We start from the raw sequence: 21,136 nt of genomic DNA on the forward strand, positions 1-21,136 counted from the left end.
GCTTTTACTATAGAAATTTTGAATAATTTAACACATATTCAATGGAGACTATCCTGATCATACAATTATAAGCGGAACATGTATAATACATAATCTCCTCTACGTTGATCATCAATTTACAGAAACAGAAACATTCATAGGCACACATAGAAGCATCAATCAAACTCATAAACATAGTATGTATCCCGGGGAAAGCATCTCGCTAAAAACCCCACACTATCTGTATATTATATTGATTGAATCATGTAACATTACAAAGTTCAATGCTTATCACAAGCAATCCAGTACCAGCTCCACCTGTTACACACAATACAGCTCAGATCTGATCTCCAAATCTCCCCCGCTGCTTGCCTGCCTCTCCAGCTCAATACCTGCTCAAGAATTGATGAGAATGGCTTCCCAAACTCATATTTCACCTCAAAATAATCACTCACATTTTGTTGGACATGAGAAAAGGCTACAATACTGGGAAAATACGTGAGCAAACTCATTGACATACTCAATCCCTTGATTGTGCAAGATCTGGTGCACAACTATAGTCACAACTGATAGCAATTTGATTCTCTACCACCTGTCCCTGTTGAACTGAACATGCACTGACATGCAACTGAGTTAACTGATGTATTCATTAGTTGCATCATGAGTTAATAATTAGTTTAACAACTCATCATTAGTCTATCTGCAGTTAGACTAACTACAACTAGTTTAACCAAGTCAAACTGAACACAACTCCATCAACTCCACAATCAATTCCACCAAACTCAACTGATTGATTTCTAACTGAAGTCATGCATGCAACAACTCAACTGACTCATAAGAAAAGCGTATTTCCTTCTGACAGCTGCATGTGCCACCTCTGTAGCTCAAACTGAAGTGCTCCAAGAGAATAAGATCAAGTTTATAGTCCAAATATTATTATGAGACAATAATATTTGACTTTTCTATTTTTGACAGCCAGTCTAAAAATAGACTTTGATCACTCACACTGTGATCACTCACACTTTCATCAAAAATAGAAGTCCATCTATTTTTCCCAACTTGACCAATCATCCATAAACAGTAACTTGCAATCCATAGACATGATCCATATGTCTAAAAATAGACATAGTCTAAAAATAGACTTGCGCCAAAAATAGCCTGCGGGCCCACTTAGTGAAGGCGACTCTTTTCACTAAGCTCCATCATCTTGTTGCACTCTCAACAAGCATTTCTTGTTGCACACTTTTCAACACTCCCTATCAACAAGAAAGGCTTCCTCTCAAACCCGATCCTGTAACTCTAGAATGTTCTCCATGCAACACATCTCGCTGGTCCACTTGCTCTGTCATCAAAGTCTCTGACTGCTATTGCCTCTGTCGACTGAAACTCTGCATCTCTGTGCTCTTCAGTATCTGACTGCTCTAGCCTCTGTCACTTTGATCTCTCACTGCATCCGTGCTGCTGCTGGGTCTATCTCCCAGCATTGCATCCGCACTGCACCTCCCAACTTACCTCCCTGTTGAGATAAAAACACCCTCTGATGCTGAAGCTCTACCTACTGCTGACAAGTGCTCCCTCTCTGACATCTGCGCTACTGCAACATATCCATGCATCTCGCACCATTGCACACCTCTCTGTGCCACCTAGCACTATGCAAAACACTTGTGCCTCTCGCATTGCTACAACCTGCTAGCTATGCACTGTCCTGGGATTCCCTGCACTGTTGCTCTCTCTGTCGCTCCATCCGCATCTGTCTCTACCCAATCAGTCAGTCCTGCTACTACACATCTGGGGCTCCCGTAGCAAGGTCTCATCCAAGAGGTTGGGTACCTCAAGGATCCTGCCCCTCCTCCTTGGGATGATCAATCCACATCACCCCACCTCCTACCTAGAGGTATGGCTGCATGCGATCCCTCAGCCCACCTGGCTTGAAGTTTCCCCCTACTGGAGGTCTCTGGATGAGTAGATGTCTCTACTTGATCTCCTCTCAGTTTCCCCTGTTGTGACTCCTCCATAATCTCCTGAAGCTGCTGCACCAATCGTGGCTCCTCCACAATCGTCTGAGACTTCTTCTGGCTCTGCATGTTGAGAGGTAATATACACTCCCTCTCAACCACCATGTCTCCATCAGTTGCCTTGCTGCTCAAGGCTTTGCATGCATCTTGAACCTCGAGAGCATACAAGTTCTTGACCCGTGAACCAATTTGCTTCACCTATCTAGTGATGATGTGTCTAAGGAAAACCTTTCCCTTACTAAAGACCACATCATAGCCTCTGTCTTCCAACATCGCGATCGACACCAAGTTTCTCTTCAGTCCTGGTACATACTTGACATCGGTCAAGGTAAGGCGAGCTCCATGCTCCCTCTGAAAAATAACCGTGCCTACACCTGAGACACTATACTTCTCATCATTACCCATCCCTATGAGTATCTAGAGATCTTTCTCCTCCAAAGTACTAAACAAACTTTTGTCACCGGTCATGTGGAAAGAAGCTCCACTGTCAAGAAACCAACCACTTCCCACCATGGATGAAACCATGCATGCGAAGAGTGTGAAGTCCAACTCAAACTGTGAAGCAAGTGAGGCTGCCTCACCTTCAGATCCTTCCCCGATCCCTTCTTGGACTTCTTCTTTGGGCAATTAGTAGCATAATGACCCAACTCATGACAACGAAAGCATCTCACCTTCGCCTTGTCAACCTTCTTCCCATCATTGGAAGAATTGGATTGGGAAAGAGAAACCTTCTCCTTCCCCTTCTTTGCCTTACTCGCTAAGGCACAGTTCTCCTCATCCTGCATGGATGAAGAACCGTCTCTGGTGCTATGTCTAATCTCCTCCTGCATCAAATCCGACCATAGTCGTTCCCAATTGGGCAGTTTCTCCCTTCCATTCACCGAGTCTTGGTAGCTATGCCAACTCTTAGGAAGGTCAAGGAGTGCTAGACTCACCATCCTCATCCGACAGTCACCCCCACACTTCCCAGCTCATCCCGGCATTGGGTGAACTTCGTGAGATACTAGGGCATACTGTCTCCATTCTCACACTGAATGTTTCTGAGTTTATCTCTTGCTTTGGAATTAAATTTGAATTCCACCAGCTCAAAAAACAACCGCTTCCGATCTAGAATTCGTGAGAACAAATTATTTCTTGTACAGAGATCGACTGTACGGGCATTCATCGGATATCTCACCTTCCAAAAGAAGGATGAATCCAGAGGCTACCTGGCCCGATTACAGACTCTGCCTGAAGAAATAAAATGTAAACACTTTCTGAATAATATATCCGATGATCAATCCTCGCTTGATATCCTGTAAAAATCTCTTCTGCAAATCAAGCAGCTCTGATACCATGTAGAAAATTTTTCTACAAATCATCTAGCTCTGATACCATGTAGAAATTTTGAATAATTTAACACATATTCAATGGAGATTATCCTGATCATACAATTATAAGCAGAACATGTATAATACATAATCTCCTCTACGTTGATCATCAATTTACAGAAGCAGAAACATTCATAGGCACACATAGAAGCATCAATCAAACTCATAAACATAGTATGTATCCCGGGGAAAGCATCTCGCTAAAAACCCCACACTATCTGTATATTATATTGATTGAATCATGTAACATTACAAAGTACAATGCTTATCACAATCAATCCAGTACCAGCTCCACCTGTTACGCACAATACAGCTCAGATATGATCTCCAAATCTCCCCCGCTGCTTGCCTGCCTCTCCAGCGCAATACCTGCTCAAGAATTGATGAGAATGGCTTCCCAAACTCGTATTTCACCTCAAAATAATCACTCACACTTTGTTGGACGTGAGCAAAGGCTACAATACTGGGCAAATACGTGAGCAAACTCATTGGCATACTCAATCCCTTGATTGTGCAAGATCTGGTGCACAACTATAGTCACAACTAATAGCAATCTGATTCTCTACCACCTGTCCCTGTTGAACTGAACATGCACTGACATGCAACTGAGTTAACTGATGTATTCATTAGTTGCATCATGAGTTAATAATTAGTTTAACAACTCATCATTAGTCTATCTGCAGTTAGACTAACTACAACTAGTTTAACCAAGTCAAACTGAACACAACTCCATCAACTCCACAATCAACTCCACCAAACTCAACTGATTGAGTTCTAACTGAAGTCATGCATGCAACAACTCAACTGACTCATAAGAAAAGCGTATTTCCTTCTGACAGCTGCATGTGCCACCTCTATAGCTCAAACTGAAGTGCTCCAAGAGAATAAGATCAAGTTTATAGTCCAAATATTATTATGAGACAATAATATTTTTTGACAGCCAGTCTAAAAATAGACTTTGATCACTCACACTTTCATCAAAAATAGAAGTCCATCTATTTTTCCCAACTTGACCAATCATCGATAAACAACAACCTGCAATCCATAGACGTGATCCGTATGTCTAAAATTAGACATAGTCTAAAAATAGACTTGCGCCAAAAATAGCCTGCGGGCCCACTTAGTGAAGGCGACTCTTTTCACTAAGCTCCATCATCTTGTTGCACTCTCAACAAGCATTTCTTGTTGCACACTTTTCAACATTTACTTGGATTTACAGAAATCCCAGCCAATTTTTTCAAAATATGGCCGGAATTTCCATAGCTTTCACGCCAAAAAAATATAATTGTTCAACTACCTCTATTCAAAAATGTATTTTAAATAATAATAAAAAAGACATTCTAACATGAAATTTGATCAGCCCATTCCATTGAAACAAGTTATTTAATCTATAAATTAAATTAAAAAAAGTTATTTAATCTATAAATTAAACTACTCAATAGAAATATATTGTATAAATGATAAAATAGAAATATATTGTATAGATGATAAATTATAATTGTGTAAATGGGAGAGGATAGTGATAATATTGAGTCAATCACAAAACATTACATGTTGTGTAGTGGTGTTTATTAATTATTAATTTTGAATTAACTTATTTAAGGGAGTTTATTATTTATTATAATGTGATTTTAAATAATAATTATATTAATAAATATGGTTGATATAGTTTTATTACCCAATGAAATTAAAGTATAAAAAGTCTATAAAAACACAACTCATATGTTTCAATTATGAAATATGTGTGGAGGATGAGAACAACGAGACTTCTTACTAACCATGATAATTATTTATCAATAAGTAATATAATAAAATTATAATCATATTAGTTAAATATAAAAATATAAATATGGATTTATGGGATTTATTATTAAAAATGCATCCATTAATATAGAAAAATTTGACACATATATAATTAAAAATTATGACGTGTCAAAATTTTATCATTAAATTTCATAAAAACAAAATATTCTACAGTAATTCATGTAGTTGTAAATTAATTTCTCATGAATTTTTTTTGAATCGTTTTACAACTAACTAGTTATCAACAATGGCAAACAACATTCAATAATTGTTTTCATTATTTTAACAAGAAAATAATAAATTATTAGACATAGTCATTCAAGGCTTGCACTTGCTAACCATGACTTCTCAAGAGGTCACCCATCCCAAATTGCCTCTAACTCAGGAGAGCTTAACTATGGAGATTTCCTCACAATCAAGCCCACTTAGCTTGCTACTCCATTTGCAAAACCTTAGCAAGTATTTTTCCTCATGAGCCATTCAAGTAGAGCTCCCTTCACTCTTTTCTATTTAAGTATTAAGGGGTGACCTCCTTGGAAGTCATGGTTACCGGGTGCAAGCCCCGAAAGTGATGATTGACGATATGTGATTCATTTCGCTAGTTTCAATCCCGCCTCTTCACCCTTATGGGCATCACCCAATGCAATGAGTGCGAAGTGGACTATTCAAAAAAATCATGAGAAATAAGTGAGTTACGACTACCTCTCATGGAAATGGTCATAGATGAATGACTTACTTAACGCAGTTGAATCCTAGAAAATGATAATCTAATATAATGCACTATGAAAACCCCCCAATAATTAAATACAAAAGGGTGAAGGGAGCTCTACTTGAATGTTTCATGAGGCACAATACTTGCTAAGTTTTTGGAAATGGGGTAGCAAGCTAAGTGGGCTTGATTGTGGGGAAAACTCCACACTTAAGCGCACTTGAGCTAGATGTGATCTTGGATGGGTGACCTCCTTGGAAGTCATGGTTACTGGGTGCAAGCCCTGAAAGTGATGATTGATGATATGTGATTCATTTCGCTAGTTTCAATCCCGCCTCTTCAACCTTGTGGGCATCACCCAATGCAATGAGTGCGAAGTGGACTATTCAAAAAAATCATGAGAAATAAGTGAGTTACGACTACCTCTCATGGAAATGGTCATAGATGAATGACTTACTTAACGCAGTTGAATCCTAGAAAATGATATCTAATATAATGCACTATGAAAACCCCCCAATACTTAAATACAAAAGGGTGAAGGGAGCTCTACTTGAATGGTTCATGAGGCACAATACTTGCTAAGTTTTTGGAAATGGGGTAGCAAGCTAAGTGGGCTTGATTGTGGGGAAAACTCCACAGTTAAGCGTGCTTGAGCTAGATGTGATCTTGGATGGGTAACCTCCCAAGAAGTTATGGTACCAAGTGCAAGCCCCGAAAGTGATGATTGACACTATGTGATTCATTTCACTAGTTTCAATCCCACTTCTTCACCCCTGTGAGTATCACCCGATGCAATGAGTGTTAAGTGGACTATTCACAAAAAAAACATGACAAATTAGTCAGTTATGACTACTTCTCATGGAAATCGTAGTTGAATCCCAAAAACTGATATCTAATGTGAGGCACTACAAAAAACCCTCAATACTTAAATAATAAATCATATTTAATAATCATAATATAATAAACTAGCAATTGCCTCTAAAGGTGCAAAGGCACACTAAAGGAATAGAAGATATGGTTGTAATGAGTGCTAAGTGGACTATTCACAAAAAAAAATCATGAGAAATTAGTGAGTTACGACTACTTCTTATGGAAATTGTAGTTGAATCCCAAAAACTGATATCTAATATAATGCACTGTGAAAACCCCTCAATACTTAAATAATAAATCATACTTAATAATCATAATATAATAAACTAGCAATTGCCTCTAAAGGTGCAAAGACACACTGAATGAATAGAAGATATGGGAAGACCAAGGAAATTGTGAAGACAAAATAAACATTTTTTTCCAAACTTTCATGTTCAACACGTGGGTCAATACAACTCAACGGACAACTTCAAAGAGCTAAGAAAAAATTGACCAAGTAGAGATTTCCTAAGGGAGGTTGGGGAGGTTGGAGCTAGCCTTGACTTTTGAATGCTTACTACAAATCTTACTAGCTTGTCCATGTCCAATACTTCTCTTTTTTATGAAAGAACCAATGAAGCAGAACTTAGGTTAATTCAGGCAGGCACCATTTACATGAAGGTCTTGATGCCTATTTTTTGAATAATTTTGATTATAGTAATTTCAAGGATGATTGTGGGGTTTTGTCCAATATCCTGGAACCAAAGGGGGGGTCTAGGAATACTTTGATTTTGACATGAATGGACATGCCAATATTGTTAAGTTTTGTATGGCCACATCTGTTCGCTTTGAAAATATCAAAGTCTCCAATATTGAGCGGATATTGAGCCAAAAAACCGAATTGCACAATTAAATTTTCCCACAACTATGTATAACTATACGATTACAAACCAAACTGCGTAATCAAATTTTCCCACAACTATGTAAAACTATATATTTTCAACTTATTTCCACTTCCAACCAAATTCCTTTATAATAATTATGTAAAACTAAATTTCCCAACCATTTTTTTATATATTTCTATTTTCAACCAAATTCCATAATCAAAATTTATAATAATTATGTAAACCTACGATTTCCAACCCAATTCGTGTAAACTTACTTTTATCGTCTATGATGAAAATATTAAGAAATAAAGTGTTAGCACTTTGTAATTCCCCAAGCTTGAGGAGAGGAACCCAAAGGTAACTACAAACCAGTTTTAAACTGAATCTAGCCCTTCCAGCTTCAGAGAGGGCTCTCTCAATATGAATCTTGAGTCGTAGATCTTAGGTTAGGTATTAAGATCACAGAGGAATAGGATTAATAGTTTGATGGCAAGGAAGAGGGAAAATCCATTGGGCATGGAGTCATATGCTAATGATTTTTAGAGAGAGGGTGAAAAAATCAAGAATCGTTAGAGAGGAGCAAGGCAGGCAATCCTTCTTGTGTTTTTTATCAAAATTCATTGTAGAGAGGTGAGAAAATGAATAGTGTTATTGAGAACATCTAAAGCATCTAGCTGAGTATGAATTCTAGATATCTCAATGGAAGAAAAACATTAAATGTTCAGTAAGCTATAGCAGAACACTTAAAGTGAATTCTGAAATAAATCTTGGCTTAACTAAACATGAAGACATAAAAAATAAAGAATGATTATAACAAGAGATAAAATTCACACACACGGGAGAAAACATCACCATAAGAAATTGACACAGGAATCCTTGTAAAAGTCGACTTAAGCCATCATCATTCACTGAAACTTTAATGAAGATATACAATGCACAATGTCTTCTTTCTCTAACCCTGACCAACCCTTTTCTTAATAAAAAATGCATCATATATAGATCAAAAACAATTATTTCCTTCCTTTCGGAACTGAATTCCCTCAAAAAGATTCATTTCTTCCTTTAGCAGTGAATATAGAACTACTCTCTAGAAACTAGGAAACTATTTTGACTAAGAAATTCTTAAACAAATTACATTGAATACATGCATAAAAACGAGTTTTGAACCTCCCAAACACCTCAAGGCATTACCATGACCATAAAATTCAATTACATAAAGTTTAGATATGAGTTTCATGGTCAAAGTGTTGACTGTGAGGAAGCACGGCGCAATCGCTATGCTACTCCCTTCTTCAATAGAAACGTAGCAACAAAAGCGCAATGAATTGATGATTTGCAAATTTCTGATCATTCCTTGTACTTCTTGATCTGCCAAATAAGTAGAAAATAACTCCCTCATCATCGAACACACATTGGAAAACCATTGTTTCAATTGTATATTTCCACCCATCAAAATCATCATCTACATTAGAAGTGCAACACTCGAGTGTAGCGAATTTTCACCTTCAAAGGTTTGACTAGGTATTTGGGTCTCTAAACGAATAAAATAGCTTTATGATGATGTTGACAGGCTTAACAAACTCCTTGGGCCTCCATTCATAAGAAGCAGCACAAAAAGCCCTGATTTTCTACTAAAACGTAATACTTTGGACAATAGTGTAGCAACTATGTTGTGTTACTGTGTCACTTGCTTCCTTTACCCAAAACTTAAAAAAACATAAGGGATATGATTGATATAGTATGATGCACTTCAAATAAAAAGGTAAAAGGAAAAAATGATCTTAAGCACCTGTTCAAACTTAAAGCTTAGCTACCTCACCAAACAAGTCCAAATTACCTCTCTTTTTATTTCTAGTTTTTCTGCAATGCCTCCTGCAACTATTGCTTTGTAGCCCTCAACTCCTTCTTCAAAGTGATATTTTTCATGCAATTTTTCTTGAGATGTCTATGTAAGGGCGGATTTCTCTTCAGCATATACTTGGCCTCAAACAATGTTGCCTCACATATGTTCAAGTGGTCATGTATCTTATCTATGTCCCTTTCATCTTGTTCCCTAATCCTATTGATTCCATTTTGAGTTTTCTTCAACTACTTCCTCAACCTATGGAAAGTGTGATTCCCTTATCCAACTCAGCATTCTTCTCTTCTTTCACTGACTATTCTTTTTGTACCTGCAACTTCTTAGCTAAAGACCTAGTTACATAAATTCTTGTTGATGAGATCTCTGGCTTTTGAATGTTCTTTGTTGTTGCCTTTTCTTTATCTTTAAACTTAGTGGAAGATGGAGTTTTCTTCATCATTGGTTCTACTTCATCAGTCTTAGGTGTCTTCTCCAAAATTTTCTTCTTTAACTCCTTTTTATCATGTTGTAGCTAAAAAATGACTAAAAGGGTCACTTTCAGCTATTCTTATAGTTCTGTAATTTTTGTATCCTTTTCATCTAAAAAATCATCCTCTCGTATGGTATGTATAACTTCAGTTGCTTTTTTAGGTGTTTCCTTAATGGGAAATCTCTTCATAGCAACTCTTGTGAGTGGTTTCTTACGAGCCTCCACCATCTTGAGAGAAAGATGAAATTTTTTACCCTTCTCATGTGTGATGGATCAACTGAAGTTGGTGGCCTTTTTACTAAGCTCTCCACTGCTGATTGAACATCCTTTATCACAGATGAAGGTGTATCCTTTTAACTCCAAGGGCTAGTTGGAAACTCAACTATCAACTTGGATGAATCGAAGAATGCTTTCCATGACTCATTTTTCTTTTTCAGCTCCTCCACTACTAACAATTTGGTCAAAGAGAAATCAAAGAGACTCAGATCTACTTGAGTTTTCTTAGCCTGAATCTTATTTTTCTTCTTACTAATGCTAATGAATAATTAAAATGGTGGACTCAAAGGGATTTTTCCTGTGAAATGCATCAACAGCATGAAATGATACTGATAAACTCTCCCAAATCTTCCTTCACAAGTGAAATATCTTTGGATGACCTTAAGAAGTTTTTTGTTGGGTTCTAGAAGATATTTCTTTGGCACACTAGCTCCATGCTACTTGTTTTTGTACTTTGGCTTTAATAAATCCATGTAGTTGATTGTGTCTAAAGGCATGCCCTTGAACCATTGTTCTCCTTGTAGAGGTATTTTTGTAGCAATTGAAATGGTAGCCTCTGACACTAGAAAAATTAATTCTCCAACCTTAGCATCTACCCTAGTGAAGTTCAAAGCAAGCTCTTTTGTCCATTGAACATTGTAACCCTCTATCTTCTCACAAAATTTGTTGAAGAAATACTAATTCTTGGATCTAAGTTTATCAAATCAAGATATTGAGGCTCAAACCTGACTATGTCTCCCCCTTTGTGCTTCTTTCTATTTGGTGTTGTAATGAATCACAACAAAAGATGAATTCTAGGGTTTCTCAATGCAATTACAATGCTTAACAATTTAATGCAGCAATAGTGTGGCAATTCTAGAATTAGGGTTTTAGATGAAGTTTTATGGAAAACTTTGAACGAAAATCCTTATATTAACAAATTGAGACACCATAACTCAACTCTTAGACCCAAATGCAACAATTTGTCATTTTTCTCCACAGCGGAATTCTAAATACACAAGTGGAATGCCATAAGGGGAATATGTTTCTTGATATTCTAGGGAAAAAACGACAAGGTTCTAAGACTTCATATCACTTATTATGAATTTTTAGACTAGGGGATATAGGTGGAAATTGAAATTTGAATGTTTGACATAGGTAAAACAAAACAGGTAGCGACTATGTGAAAGTGTAGTGAATTCTCCATGCACCACAAGGAAATGCAGGGAGCTAAGAATCAAAGATTTTCAAGGTCATATGGGCATTTTCCTCGACAGATAAGGCTAAATTGAACAACATATAAGATGAATAATTCAAGAAAATGAGGATTTGAAACTTGGAAGTGGCGATAACCTCTTGATTGGTAGAACTGTAATGACCATCCCTGAGTGCAGCAACTCACTTGGAGAATTAGCGCAACAAGTTCCTATTGATGTCTAGAATGCTTTCGGTAGAACAAGGAGTAAATCACGAGTTTCTTGGATGCGAAACCAAGTTTTTGAACTCCCAATATGACTAAAACCATCCTTCAAGAACATTCATTACAATTCTAAGTTCGAATCATGAAAGAGCAGTAAAGGAAGATCTCATACTCGTTGTTTTGAAGGGTGATGTCATAACACATGCTTGATTTCACAAAAAAACCTAACTGAAAGGACACCACTATTTTGTCTCAACAATGAGAGAATAACAACCCTCTACTATATTTTACTCATGAATTTGGATTACACATTGCCCTAAATTTATTAAACCTAAACCCTTTTAAAACTATTGGCAACTTTATTTTATTTGCCACTCCAATTAACACTAAGACTTGATCCATATGAAATCATGGGAAATATTTTACAAATTTACCAAATAATGGAAAAAAGTAAGTTTTGTTTTTACTACTATAACATAGGACACTAACATTGGCTCTAATGGGGATGACATCCTCTGTGTGAGGTGCCAAAGAACATCGTAGACCATGTGCATATCCCTTAGATTTTATTGACTCTTGACCTGGCACATAATTGACTCATGAATTATTATGACTTTTTACATTCTAAAAATTGGCAAAGGTCATCAAAATCTTAGGGCCTTCTCCTCAGGATTCAAATTCTGGTGATAGTTTCCTACACCTACAACACTAGAAATTTGGATGGTTATATACAATGAAGTGATCAAAACTAATTGATTTTAGGTAAAATATTGTTTGAGAAACCTACCATTTACAGACCCTCTAACAAGAAATTCTCCTATTGAATCCTACAGCAAATATGCATTACTCCCATGGAAAGTTTCAATCTTGAATGGTCCTTTCCAAAGATTTTCAAATTTTCCATGCTTATCTTTTTCTTCATTTTGAGCATCCCACTTCAGAACTAGGTCACCCACTTGAAAATATTCAGCCTTTGTTCTTCGATTAAAAATATTCTTAATTTTATTATGGATTGCTTAGGTATTGTTATATACTTCCTCTCTTATTTGCTACAATTGAATCATCTGATTTATTCTCCTTTTCAAGTCATTTGGCTCTACATCTACTCCCTGCAACAACTTCATTATTGGAATTCCCAAGGAAGAAGGAAAAACATATGTTCCATACACTAGTTGAAAAGGTGACATACCAATTGACTTTTTAGTGTTCACTCTATCAACCCATAGTGCATAGATCAACTTTTATGCCATGTTTTCTTACTTTCTTGTAGCAGCTTATTTATAATGTTCACCAGACTCTTACTTTAAGGATCATCTAAACCAATACCCTGTGGGTAATATGCATTAGAATGACTGAGTACAATATGATATTTATAACAGAATTCAATCATTTTCTTCGACTTGAAAGAAGCAACATTATATGTGATTATTCTACAAGGACAAACAAATCTTGAGATTATATTACCTTCCAAAAATTGAATGATTACTAAGTTTGTTGCCTGACATCTAGTGGGTATTGCTTCTATCCACTTTGTAAAGTAGTATGTGGCTGTCATAATCCATTTATGTTGGGCTAAAGATGATGAATGGATTTCCCAAATGAAATCCAGACCTTGCTGCTGAAATGGTGCTTCAATTTTAATTGGTTTCATGGGTAGATGTGAAAGCTTCCTTTTTTCTTCAAAATTTTGACATTCATGGCAGCTTCAAACCCTTTTATAAACATCATAAAGCAAGGTTGGCCAATAAAAACCAGCGCTCAAAATTTTGTTCGTTTTGGCTTTCGAAAAATGGTGGCCTCCACAATCCCCTTTATGAAATTATTCCATAACCTTTTTTTTTTCATCCTCCAGTAAACAATTCAATAAGATACCTCCTAAGTATTTCTAATATAAAAATTGATTCAAAATATTGAATTTTACAGCCTTCAGTTTTAGAAATCTTTCTTTTGTTTTTGTCATTCCTAGAGGAGCCTATAAGTGTTGTAAAACATAAACTATATCAACATACCATTGAGGGGAAAGAAATTTTTTAGATACCTGTTGAGAAGGTTCTGAATCATTGTCATCTGACAAACCAAACATAAAATTTATGTCCAATACATTTAGATTTGAATCAACCATCAATTTTGCAAATCCTTGACCCTTTACCATGTTGGTAGGCTTGATCTCCACATCATACTCAAGAATAGTTTTTATCCGTCTACCTCTCCTACCTTCACAATCAAGTTTGGTCATAATGTCTTTCACAACAACATTTGTGACATAAGCAATCATATGTGAATGAAGCACATAAATTCTAAAATATTTCAAGGCCTTAACCAATACATAATCTTTCTTCTCCATAATATTATACTTAAGAGAAGAATCTCTCAAGCCCGTGATAAAGAAATTTATTTGTTGTTCATTATCTTGCTGATTTTTTTGCATTAGGAATGTTGCAATGGTGTGTTTTGATGCAAAAGAGAAAAGGATAAAGTCTTTAGTATAATTCGGACTAGCTAAAATAGGAGCACTAGCCAAGGCATGTTTTACCTTATCAAAAGACTTCCTTGTTTCAATTTTCCACCTGATTTCACTTTCCTTTCCCAACATGTTGGTCAAGAACCTTATAATTTCTTCTAAGTGAGGAATGAACCTTCTCAAAAAAATAAAATCTTCCCAAAATTGACTGAACCTCCTTATTCCTTGGAATGTCAATTTTCTAAATTGCAACAAACTTGTTTGGATTAATTTTAATGTCATCCTTTGAGATTATATGCCTCATTAATTTGTCTTCCTCCATTGAAAAATTTGACTTATTTGGATTTAAAGATATGCCAAACCTTCTACACTTTTCAAAAACCTATTTTAGCTGTTGCAAATGATCAGAATCAGATTTTGAAAATACAGTGATATCATCAATGTAAACTACAATGAACTTATCCTTTTCATCAACAAATGCAATATCCATGGCCCTTTGAAAGGTAGCCCCTGCATTCATCATCCCAAAGGGAATTTTGGCACACATAAAGGTTCCCCGAGGTGTGATAAAAGTTGTTTTCTCCTGGTCATCAGGGTGTACCAAAATCTTATTGTAACCCGAGAAACCATCAAGCATAGACATCCTCTGAGAGCCAACCACCTTTTGCAGTATATGGTCCATATTACGTAAGAGATAATTATCCTTAAGAGATACTTTGTTGAGGTTTCTGAAATCAACAACACGCCTTATTTCACCAGTCTTCTTTCTTATAGGGACCGAATTAGAAAGCCATTTTGAAAACCTTAAAGGAACAATAATTTTGGCATCAAACAATTTTCTCACTTTGTTTTCAATAAGAGGAAGAAACAAGGGATTGGTTCTTCTCAACATCTATTTAGAAGGCTTATGATCCTTCTTTATTGGAATTGTATGTTGGATAATGCTCTTCATATCCCCAAGCAAAAATATCTTAATATTCCTTCATAAGACCAAGATATTTGTGTCTATCTTCATGTGTCAAATATCTGGAAAGCTTGACAATTTTAGGTTGTTGTTTTGTCCCTATATTGCAGTCCTATACTTTAGTCTTAGTGGGAACTACTTTGGGGTTCTTAGCTACATCAGTCTGATCAAACAACTTCTCAAGAGGGACCAAAATTTTTTGTATCACATTATCCTTCAACTGTATGACCTCAAGATCTGCAACTTGATTTTCAAAATCATTTGATTCTGAAGCAAAAAACTATTGTTCATCCTCATCAAAAAAATTCTCATCATCTATGCGTAAACTGGAAAATTCCTTAGACGTTTGCAAAAAATTATTAAGTTGCTTGTCATTTTTAAACACTTGCCAATATTTTACATTGTGTGGGATTGTTGGTCTATGTTTGACTTCAATTTCATACTTCTTATTGGGATAAATAGGAATCTTAAACACAGTAGTTGAGGTGGTCAATGCATAATCTATCATATTCAGTCCTATAGGAATGAAAGACAAATTATATTCTAAAAACAATTGCATCATTTCTAGAACAACATTCCTATAGGTTCTCATCCTAGGGTTTTTAGTCTGATACTCACCTTTGATTTGATTGATAATTAGCTCTAAATCCCCATGAATTGGAATCTTTTTTTCCCCCACATCCTTCAAAACCTATAATCCCAAAATCAACGCTTCATAATCGGCCACATTTTTTTGTATAGTCAAAGGTTAGTTTGAAAGAACATAGTTTTGACTTGTCCATATTTGGGCTAACTATAATCACACCAGCTCCAACCCTTTCTTTTATAACTGGTCCATCACAATCCATGCTCCAAAGGCCATCATCTTCATATTTGTGCTATGATTTATTTTCCTGTAATTCACCTCCTTTCTCCTCTGATACGTGTCCCTTTTTTTACTATCTTCATCCAAAGACAAGTCATTATAGAATATAAAATTTAATCCATATCAGAATGCATTAAGTAAATAGGATGATTATTATGCCTTTCCTTGCCACTTACCATGTATTTCATCAAGGTCTCCTTGGCTGTCCAAAAACAGGAATTGTGGCATATGACATATCCATCTGTAAATTAACTTTCAATTTTGCAGCCCATGACCTTGATAAAATCATTTCAAACTTCGGAGGAATATCAACAACAAATATATCCATCACTATACTTTTTGGTGGAATTTGAGTAAGAGAGACAACACAATCCTTGATTAAACCTAAACATTTAACCTTACTTGAATGAAAGGAAAAGAGGTTTTTATATGGACTTGTTATTTCCAAACCAAGTTTGTCCATAATAACCTTTGGCATTAGGTTATGTGATGAACCTAAGTCTAACATTGCATTATGTAGAATCAAATAATATACATTCAAGCTAACATAGAAATGTGGGACATATCCACCTTGAGAATCTCGATCAATTTTTGGACCAAATAGAAGTTCAATATGATCATCATTCAAATTAATAGTATCTGAAACATAACCTATCTTTAGTTCTTTGACAATATGTATTTTGTATTTCTCATTCTTGATCAATTCATTAAATGGAATGGATATTTTGATGTTAGATATTTCATTTTTTAAATTGAAAGAAGATTGAATTTTCTCTACCTCTTTTATGGTTGTTTATTTCCTTTCTACAATCTCCTTTGTAAGATCATCTTTCTTCTAGATGGAAGCAGGTGCATCAGTTTGGCCTTTTTTTGGAGGATTTACCGGAACCTTCCTGTTTCTAAAGTTATATTATATTTGTACTTCCATGATTGTATTTTGGTACCCTTTCTTGTAATCTTTTGATTCCATATGCATGATATATTCCTGTGTCTATAAGAACAAGTCTTACTCTTCTTTTGTCAAAAGCATTATGTTCCCTTCTTCACCAAAATAATGTATCTAATATTTATCTTTTGTTGTGTCTTTATCTTCTACAAAAGTCTCTTAGAAAGGAGGCCTCATATGTTGTTGATCTCCCTTATTCCTTTGTTCTCGTTGTTTTATTTGAACTTAAGGCCTTCAAAAAATTGGATTTCTTATTTGAGGAGGTGTTTGTTGTTCTCTAACAACAAATTTTTTTCCAAAGTCAATATTTCCACTAGATTTTCCATTGTTTTCATCATGACATCCAGCTTGTTATTTGATGAAGATGAAGGCTCCTCTTTAACCCCTCCCCTCTTTTAAACATTCATTTTGTCCTTTTTGTTGAGTAAAATTGTTTCCACTCCAAAAAAAATTTCTTTGCATATCCTCCAATGTGGTCGGATTCATTTCTTTGAGCTAATAAGAAAGATCAACATCGAATCCATCAGGGTAATGAAGCAAAGGCAACCCTCCGGGGGTTTTATTTAAGCAAGTATTGAGTTATACACCTTATTAAATCTAACTAAAAATTCCTAAACTGATTCTCCTCGACCTATCTTTCGGTTGTCATACTCAACTAATATTTGTAGGGGTGTCTTCTTTACCTCCCATTTGGCAAAGAAACTTTGTTCAAGTTGCTGGAAATTGGGAATGCATCCCCCTGGAAGGGTTCTAAACCATTTCTTGACCTCCCCCGAAAAGTTTGAGCAAAAGTCTCAATTTAGCATCCTCATGGTCCACCTCTTCTAAATCTATGAATTAATCAAATTTATCAAGGTGTTGTTGTGTTGTAATAACTCCTGTACCATCGAATTGGGGCAAGCATTAACCATAATTTAGTGGAAAATCATGTAATGGACCTTGTAAATTTAATGGAGCATAACAGGCAACCATGATTGTGTGAGATGAAATTCTGCTAACCTTTCAGATCTATAATGAGGACGATTAAGGTAAGGAGACTGTTATTTCAACAATTTGTGAAGGAGTGAAAACAAGAGATATAGTAGGAGAAGAATAGAATGGAATATTCAGTGGAGAATAAAATATTTGGGCAGAAACTGCTTCTAGAAGGGCTTAGAAGCAGCTTCTTGTAACTGACACACAAGATTTTCTAGTTTATGAAAATGTGTCCAAATATCCTTGTTTGCTTCTGATACACTATATCTCCGAAAATGAATATAGGATTTTAACTTAGCCTGATGAAAAATTGTTTCTGTTGGGATGTTTTCTGATTTAGATCTGAATAAATTATGCTCAAACTTCAAATCAAATTGAACCTCATCGACTGATTTTACTCTTTCATGGAGGGACAATGATCTTTCTACAAACTTGATATTTGTTTCTTTTGCAATCTTCTTTTTGCTAAATAACTTCTCTAGACTAGTCAAGACCTCAGGTGGATTAGGATTTGGATGATGCCTAGTATGTACTCTTCTTGAAGCCATATTTTCCTACAAAAAATGATTGTAGTTGGTTTTGGAAACACTAATACTTGGTTAAACATTCATCCTATTAGTCTCTAGTTCACTGTCACACTCAAGAACCAGATTTATCTCTAAGACCAGATTTTTCTAGGGATGTTCTCAAGATTTACGTTCCTCGGCAACGATGCAACTATGATAGCACTTCATAATTCCTCCAAACTGAGGAGAAGAACCTAAAGGTAACCACAAAACACATTAAAACTATAATCTAGCCCTTCCATCTTCAAAGAGGGCTCTCTCTATATAAATATTCAATCTTAGTTCTTAGGCTAGGTATTACGATCAGAGAGGAATAGATTTAACAGTTTGATGGCAGGGAAGAGGGAAAATCCATTGGGCATGGATTCATGTTAAGCTAATGATTTTCAGTGAGAGGATGAAAAAATGAGGAATCTTTAGAGAGGGGCAAGGTAAGCAATCCTTCTGCTGTTTTTTAATCAAATTTCATTATAGAGGGGTGAGAAAATGAATAGTGAAATTGAGAACATCTAAAGCATCTAGTTGAGGATGAATTCTAGATATCTCAATGGAAGAAAAACATTTAATGTTTAGTAAGCTATAACAGAGCACTTAACAATGAATTCTAAAATAAATCTTAGCTTAATTAAACTTGAAGACATAAAAAATCAAGCATGATTATAACAAGAGATAAAATTCACATACATAAGAGAAAACATCAACAAAAGAAATTGGCACCTGAATCCCTGTAAAAGTCGACTTAAGCCTTCATCATTCACTGAAACTTTAATGAAGATACACAATACACAATGTTTTCTTTCTATAACCCTAATCAATCGTTTCATTAATAAAAAATACATCATATATAGATAAAAAACAATTAGTTCCTTCATTTAGGAACTGAATTCCCTCAAAAAGATTCAGTTTCTGCCTTCAGCATCGAGTATATAACTACTCCCTAGAAACTAGGAAATTCTTTTGACTAAGAACTTCTTAGACAAATTACATTGAATACAAGCATAAAAATGAGTCCCAAACACCTCAGGACATTTACCATGACCATAAAATTAAATTACACAAATTTTAGATATGAATTTCATCATCAAAGTATTCACTGTGTGGAAGCACAACGCATTCGCTACGCTACACCCTTCTTCAACAGAGGTGTAGCAACAAAAGCACATTGAATTGAGTATTTGCAAACTTCTGTTCATGCGTTGTACTTCTTGATGTGCCAAATAAGTAGAAAAAAACTCCCACGTCATCATACACCCACTGTAAAACACTTTTTTCAACTATGTACTTCCACCCATCAAAATCATCATCTATAGCAAAAGCGCAACGCCTGAGCGTAATGAATTTTCAGCTTCGTAAGTTGTACTAGGTACTAAGGTCTATGAACTAAGAAAATAGCTTTTTGATGATGCTCACAATATTAAAAACTTCCTTGGGCCTCCATTCATAAGAAGCAGCACAAAAATCCCCGATCTGCTACTAAAACGTAATTCTTTGGATAGTAGCGTAGCAATTGTGCTGTGTTACTGTGTCACTTGCTTCCTTTACCCAAAACTTCCAAAACGTAAGGTATAAGATTAATATAGGTTGATGTACTTCAAACAAAAAGGGAAAAATAAAAATTGATCTTGAGTACATGTTTAAACTTAAACCGTAGCTACCTCAGCTGACAAGTCCATATTTCCTATTTCTTCTTTCTGGTTTTCCTCCAATGCCTCCTACAAATGTTTCTTCATAGCCCTCAACTCCTTAAAAGTGATATTTTTCCTAAAAATGTTCTTGATATTTTTATGTAAGGGCAGAGTTCTCTTCAACATATACTTGACCTTAAACAATGTTGCCTCACAGATGTTCAAGTCGTCATGTATATTTTGTTTGGCCCTTTCATCTTTTTCCCTAAGCCTAGTGATTTCATTTTGAGCTTTCTTCAACTACTTCCTCGATTGATGGAAAGTGTATTTCCCTTCCTCCAACTCAGCCTTCTTCTCTTCTTGCACTGATTCTTCTTTTTGTAGCTACAACTTCCTCGTTGAAGACCTAGTTATAAGAATTCTCGCTGATGATGTCTCTAGCTATTGAATTTTCTCTATTGTTGCATTTTATTTATCTTTATACTTAGTGGAATATGGAGTTGTCTTCATCATTGGCTTTACTTCATTAGTCTTAGGTATCTTCCCCAAAATGTTCTCATTTAACTCCTTATTATCATGTTGTAATTGAGTAATGACTAAATGGGTCCTTTCAATTGTTCTTGTAGTTCTATGATTTCTTTATCCTTGTCACCTGAAACAACATCCTCTAGTATGGTATTTAGAACTTCAAATGGTTGTTGAGGTGTTTTCTCAACAGGAAATCTCTTCACAACAACTCTTGTGAGTGGTTTCTTAGGAGCCTCCACCACCTCAGGAGAAAAATGAAGTTTTTTACCATTTTCTTGTCTGGTGGATGAACTAAAGTCAGTGGCATTTTGAGTGAACTCTCCATTGTTGATTAAACATACTTTGCCACAAATGAATGGTTATCCTTTTTAATCCAAGGGCTAGTATAAAAATCAGCTACCAACTTGGATGAATCGAAGAATGCTTGGCATGACTAATTTTTCTTTTTCAGCTCCTCCACTACTAACAATTTGGTCAAAGAGAAATCAAAGAGAATGACCTCTACTTGAGTTTTCTTACCCTAAACCTTATCTGCCATCTTACTAATTCTTTTGAACAAGTAAAAAGGTAAACTCAAAGGGATTTTTCC

The sequence above is a fragment of the Pinus tabuliformis genome, chromosome 7 (assembly GCF_031772625.1).
Source record: "Pinus tabuliformis cultivar Carrire ecotype Pingquan chromosome 7, CPIR1, whole genome shotgun sequence".
NCBI lineage: Eukaryota > Viridiplantae > Streptophyta > Pinopsida > Pinales > Pinaceae > Pinus > Pinus tabuliformis.